This window comes from Oncorhynchus clarkii, chromosome 12, assembly GCF_045791955.1.
Source record: "Oncorhynchus clarkii lewisi isolate Uvic-CL-2024 chromosome 12, UVic_Ocla_1.0, whole genome shotgun sequence".
Classification (NCBI taxonomy): Eukaryota; Metazoa; Chordata; class Actinopteri; order Salmoniformes; family Salmonidae; genus Oncorhynchus; species Oncorhynchus clarkii.
Genome location: NC_092158.1, coordinates 103,098,713 through 103,105,281, shown reverse-complemented (window position 1 = coordinate 103,105,281; position 6,569 = coordinate 103,098,713).

Sequence of the window (6,569 nt, the reverse complement as noted above, 5' to 3'; positions counted from 1 at the left end):
GAGGGATAGGGGGAGAGACAGAATAGAGAAGGGGGAGGGATAGGGGGAGAGACAGAATAGAGAAGGGGGAGGGATAGGGGGAGAGACAGAATAGAGAAGGGGGAGGGATAGGGGGAGAGACAGAATAGAGAAGGGGGAGGGATAGGGGGGGAGAGAATAGAGAAGGGGGAGGGATAGGGGGAGAGAATAGAGAAGGGGGAGGGATAGGGGGGAGAGATAGAATAGAGAAGGGGGAGGGATAGCGGGGGGGAGAATAGAGAAGAGGGAGGGATAAGGGGGGAGAGAATAGAGAAGGGGGAGGGATAGGGGGGAGAGATAGAATAGAGAAGGGGGAGGGATGGGGGAGAGACAGAATAGAGAAGGGGGAGGGATAGCGGGGGGGGAGAATAGAGAAGGGGGAGGGATAGGGGGGAGAGATAGAATAGAGAAGGGGGAGGGATAGGGGAGAGACAGAATAGAGAAGGGGGAGGAATAGGGGGGGAGAGAATAGAGAAGGGGGAGGGATAGGGGGAGAGAATAGAGAAGGGGGAGGGATAGGGGGGAGAGATAGAATAGAGAAGGGGGAGGGATAGCGGGGGGGAGAATAGAGAAGAGGGAGGGATAAGGGGGGAGAGAATAGAGAAGGGGGAGGGATAGGGGGGAGAGATAGAATAGAGAAGGGGGAGGGATGGGGGAGAGACAGAATAGAGAAGGGGGAGGGATAGCGGGGGGGGGAGAATAGAGAAGGGGGAGGGATAGGGGGGGAGAGATAGAATAGAGAAGGGGGAGGGATGGGGGAGAGACAGAATAGAGAAGGGGGAGGGATAGCGGGGGGGGAGAATAGAGAAGGGGGAGGGATAGGGGGGAGAGATAGAATAGAGAAGGGGGAGGGATGGGGGAGAGACAGAATAGAGAAGGGGGAGGGATAGCGGGGGGGGAGAATAGAGAAGGGGGAGGGATAGGGGGAGAGACCGAGAATAGAGAAGGGGGAGGGATAGGGGGGAGACAGAATAGAGAAGGGGGAGGGATAGGGGGGAGACAGAATAGAGAAGGGGGAGGGATAGGGGGGGAGACAGAATAGAGAAGGGGGAGGGATAGGGGGGAGAGACAGAATAGAGAAGGGGGAGGGATAGGGGGAGAGACAAGAACACCAAGGTTGAGGGGGAGGGGTGGTGGGAGAGAATGTTAGTGTGAGAATGTTGGTGTTGCTGATGAGAGCTTGTAAAGGAGGTGTGTGTGTCTCCTTTTAAATCAGGTATTTAGGGCTGCTGGCACCCTATTCCCTTCATAGTGCACTACTTTTGACCAGAGCTCTATGGGGCCCTGGTCAAAAGTAGTGCACTATGTAGGGAATAGGGTGCCATTTGATGCGGTCTAAAGCATCTACTGAACTAATTACTCCTAGTTTTATTTAATTCCAGACGTATTTTATATTATAAGATTAAAATAGAACATTCACATTTTAGGATGAATTTATTGTTTATACATTCCGACTAATGTGTAACGAGATTATGATTATTACAACATTTGTCAATCAATTTATTTTCATTGAAAACATTCCATATTTATTCTTAGTTTAATATTCTAGGTCATTTTTTACTCTGGTAATGTGCCATTTCCCCCCTAAGAACCTGCGAACCCCAAACCTACAGTACAGTATCTAACTGCCAGAGAAGTACTAGAGTATAGAGGTACTGTATTCAGTACAGTATCTAACTGCCAGAGAAGTACTAGAGTATAGAGGTACTGTATTTATTTAACCTTTTTATTTAGCATTACGTTTGAAAGATTCCCCTAACTTTCCCCAAATTCCCAGGTTTTCCTTCAGAAATCCTGGTTAGAATATTCCCTGAATCTGGAAGGAAGAAACAGGGAATCCTCCATCTGAAATTCTGAAATACAAAAGGACTTTCTCAACTTTATTGAGAGCCTTTATTTTTTAACAATAACAACCTGGTATTATCCTGTTTTATCTTCTTAGAACCTATTTTTTTTTAAATCTCCTTTAATTTCATAGACTGATTTTTTGTTGTTTGTGCCATAATGGAAGAAATAAGAAAACAATTGATTCTAAATCAGGACCGTAGTTTGTCATATAGTCATGTTTGCTTGCATTTGATTTGTGTTGAGTGTTGACTACTACTGAAGGTGCTGAATGTCCAGGGATGTGTCTCAATTGAATGCTGTAGACTAAGTAGTGCACTACTTTTTGACTAGGGCTATGTGGGACGTATCCCCAATGTCCCTTTCATAATAATAAAGGCCCAGTTGATTTGAATGTGGTTTGAAAAGGAGTAGCCTCATTGTTTTCCAGTTTATTTATTTATATATATATATATAGAGAGAGAGAGAGAGAGAGAGGTTTATACACTGCTCAAAAAAATAAAGGGAACACTAAAATAACACATCCTAGATCTGAATGAATGAAATATTCTTATTAAATACTTTTGTCTTTACGTAGTTGAATGTGCTGACAACAAAATCACACACAAATTATCAATGGAAATCAAATTTATCAACCCATGGAGGTCTGGATTTGGAGTGACACTCAAAATTAAAGTGGAAAACCACACTACAGGCTGATCCAACTTTGATGTAATGTCCTTAAAACAAGTCAAAATGAGGCTCAGTAGTGTGTGTGGCCTCCACGTGCCTGTATGACCTCCCTACAACGCCTGGGCATGCTCCTGATGAGGTGGCGGATGGTCTCTTGAGGGATCTCCTCCCAGACCTGGACTAAAGCATCCGCCAACTCCTGGACAGTCTGTGGTGCAATGTGGCGTTGGTGGATGGAGCGAGACATGATGTCCCAGATGTGCTCAATTGGATTCAGGTCTGGGGAACGGGCGGGCCAGTCCATAGCATCAATGCCTTCCTCTTGCAGGAACTGCTGACACACTCCAGCCACATGAGGTCTAGCATTAGGAGGAACCCAGGGCCAACCGCACCAGCATATGGTCTCACAAGGGGTCTGAGGATCTCATCTCGGTACCTAATGGCAGTCAGGCTACCTCTGGCGAGCACATGGAGGGCTGTGCGGCCCCCAAAATAAATGCCACCCCACACCATAACTGACCCACCGCCAAACCGGTCATGCTGAAGGATGTTGCAGGCAGCAGAACATTCTTCACGGCGTCTCCAGACTCTGTCACGTCTGTCACGTGCTCAGTGTGATCCTGCTTTCATCTGTGAAGAGCACAGGACGCCAGTGGCGAATTTGCCAATCTTGGTGTTCTCTGGCAAATGCCAAACGTCCTGCACGGTGTTGGGCTGTAAGCACAACCCCCACCTGTGGACGTCGGGCCCTCATACCACCCTCATGGAGTCTGTTTCTGACCGTTTGAGCAGACACATGCACATTTGTGGCCTGCTGGAGGTCATTTTGCAGGGCTCTGGCAGTGCTCCTCCTTGCACAAAGGTGGAGGTAGCAGTCCTGCTGCTGGGTTGTTGCCCTCCTACGGCCTACTCCACGTCTCCTGATGTACTGGACTGTCTCCTGGTAGCGCCTCCATGCTCTGGACACTACGTTGACAGACACAGCAAACCTTCTTGCCACAGCTCGCATTGATGTGCCATCCTGGATGAGCTGCACTACCTGAGCCACTTGTGTGGGTTGTAGACTCCGTCTCATGCTACCACTAGAGTGAAAGCACCGCCAGCATTCAAAAGTGACCAAAACATCAGCCAGGAAGCATAGGAACTGAGAAGTGGTCTGTGGTTACCACCTGCAGAACCACTCCTTTATTGGGGGTGTCTTGCTAATTGCTATGGATTGGACACACACTCACACAACACCACAACCACACTACACTCCACCTTCTATTCCTTTGGGATCCCTCATAGTCAAGTATGATTCCCCTCCACAGTTCCTGGAGGGTTCCAGTCAGTGTGTGAGGATATTTATATGGCGTGCCTGTTACACACCAGGATCTGCACAGGGGCTAGTCAGGGACAGAACCTGGCTCCAATGGCAAGGCAGGGATCTAGAGGATTGGGAGGCCTGTCCAGAAGCAGCATACCAGAGCCCTGTTGGCCACACAAACACAACAGACACACAGATTCAGATTGATGATGGATAATCCAGGGTTTATATATATTATCTGAGATTCAGATTGATGATGGATAATCCAGGGTTTACATATATTATCTGCATCATTGTGATGATTGGTATAATCCATTAGTAAAGTATATTGCGTTATCAGGCTAAAGCAGATTATTCCAATGGGAGTTATCGACCAAGTGTTTGGTTCATACAATATTGTTCCCATAGATTGTGTATCTGTCAGTGGTGTTTGTGTGAAATAGCTGTGTGTGCGTTTGCCTCGTGGTTGTGTGAGTACATGCACATCATGGTGTCATAGTGTGTGTTTTATAGGTGTGTGTCTGGAGTCCTGTCATGGTGTGTGTTTTATAGGTGTGTGTAACTCCAATGAGCTTATCCTCTGCAGCAGAGGTAACCTTGGCTCTTCCTTTCCTCATGAGAGACAGTTTCAGCACTTGAAGGTTTTTACGACTGCACTTTTTCCTGCATTGACTGACCTTCATGTCTTAATGAAATGAGAGCCTGTCATTTCTCTTTGCTTATTTGAGCTGTTCTTGCCATAATATGGACTTGGTCTTTCACCAAATAGGTCTATCTCCTGTATACCAACCCTTCCTTGTCACAACACAACTGATTGGCTCAAACGCATTAAGAAGGAAAGAAATTACACAAATGAACTTTTAACAATGATTTATTGAACACTTTGTTGGTTACTACGTGATTCCATATGTGTTATTTCATAGTTTTGATGTCTTCACTATTATTCTACAAGGTAGAAAACAGCAAAAAAGAAAAACAGAATACTAGTAACATTAAATAAAAACCCTTGAATGAGTCGGTGTTCTAAACCTTCTGACTGGTACTGTGTATATATATATATATATTTGTGTGTATATATACAATATGTATTAACAACAAATCTAACACAATATAAAAACATATATTATAAAACAGTATAACAAATAATTTTGATGTGGCAGATAGCCTAGTGGTTAGAGGCAGGGTAGCCTAGTGGTTAGAGGCAGGGTAGCCTAGTGGTTAGAGGCAGGGTAGCCTAGTGGTTAGAGGCAGGGCAGCCTAGTGGTTAGAGGCAGGGTAGCCTAGTGGTTAGAGGCAGGGTAGCCTAGTGGTTAGAGGCAGGGTAGCCTAGTGGTTAGAGGCAGGGTAGCCTAGTGGTTAGAGGCAGGGTAGCCTAGTGGTTAGAGGCAGGGCAGCCTAGTGGTTAGAGGCAGGGTAGCCTAGTGGTTAGAGGCAGGGTAGCCTAGTGGTTAGAGGCAGGGTAGCCTAGTGGTTAGAGGCAGGGTAGCCTAGTGGTTAGAGGCAGGGCAGCCTAGTGGTTAGAGCATTGGGCCAGTAACCGAAAGGTTGCTGGATTGAATCCCCGAGCTGACAAGGTAAAAATCTGTAGTTCTGCCCCTGAACAAGGCAGTTAACCCACTGTTCCCCGGTAGGCTGAAATCAGAATTGAGCTGCCTGTGTAAACGCAGCCTACAAGCTTCAATATGAGGTCCTAAACCTAGTATGAAAGTGCATCCTTGTAGATATGTGCCTTGGGGAAAGTTGAGCCAATGGCAAGTTGAGCAAATTGCATTTTGTCTTCCCAGGGTAATGCAAAGCAGGTGGGATATGACCGGGCCTGGCCTGTGTTAAAATAAAGCTTAAAATTAAATATATACAAATAAATAATAATGCTTGTGTTTGGGTAATACATCTATATATACATGGTTTTAAAAAGGTAGCGGTAATATTGAATTCAGTACAGAACTTTGTAGGCAGCTTAATTTACCCTGTCAAGAGACTACTTTTCTTGGACAAGCTATGTTTTTAAAATTGTAATGTTTACATGAATTCTGTTTAAGGATACACAGTATCCTGAAATATATATCTAAAAAAATATTTGCCGGCGATACGGAAGCCTATATCGGTCCGCTAATACATGACTAGTATATATATATATTATTATTGTTATTTTTCTGCGGATGCTGCAGCACCCTCAGTACCACTACTTACCTCGGCTATGTGTGTGTGTGTGATTAATTCAATCAGTCATTCATTCATTCATTCGAGTATCTATATATGGGAGAGGAGAGAGGTAATGAGTCATGATTTTCAAACAGGTTTGACACACATTCACACCCTCTGTCAACTGACAGTATCCCACACAAACGTGTTTGTTAAGGTTACTTCCGTGTCCTTTGTTTCAACATTTATGACGTTACTAGTATTACTACATTTCCCCATTGTTTTTTATTCCGTTTTTGTTTGAGCCAGTGCTTTAATCCATTCTATCATCTGATTAGCATTGAAGGCATTCGATTAATCAATCTGTCCGGGACGCCCGATAAGGCGTGTTTTGCACCGGGTGAAAGTTGATTGCATTCGTTTTAGAACCGGGCTGCCCCCCAGGCGTGAGCCAGGTACCCCATTCAAAGCCCATGGCGAAATCGGCTCAAAAACATTTTTATTGGAAAGAGATGTATGTTTCTGGATGATGCACCATGCTGCCTTGTTGACAACACGAACGGAGCAGCGCAAGATTACCGATCCT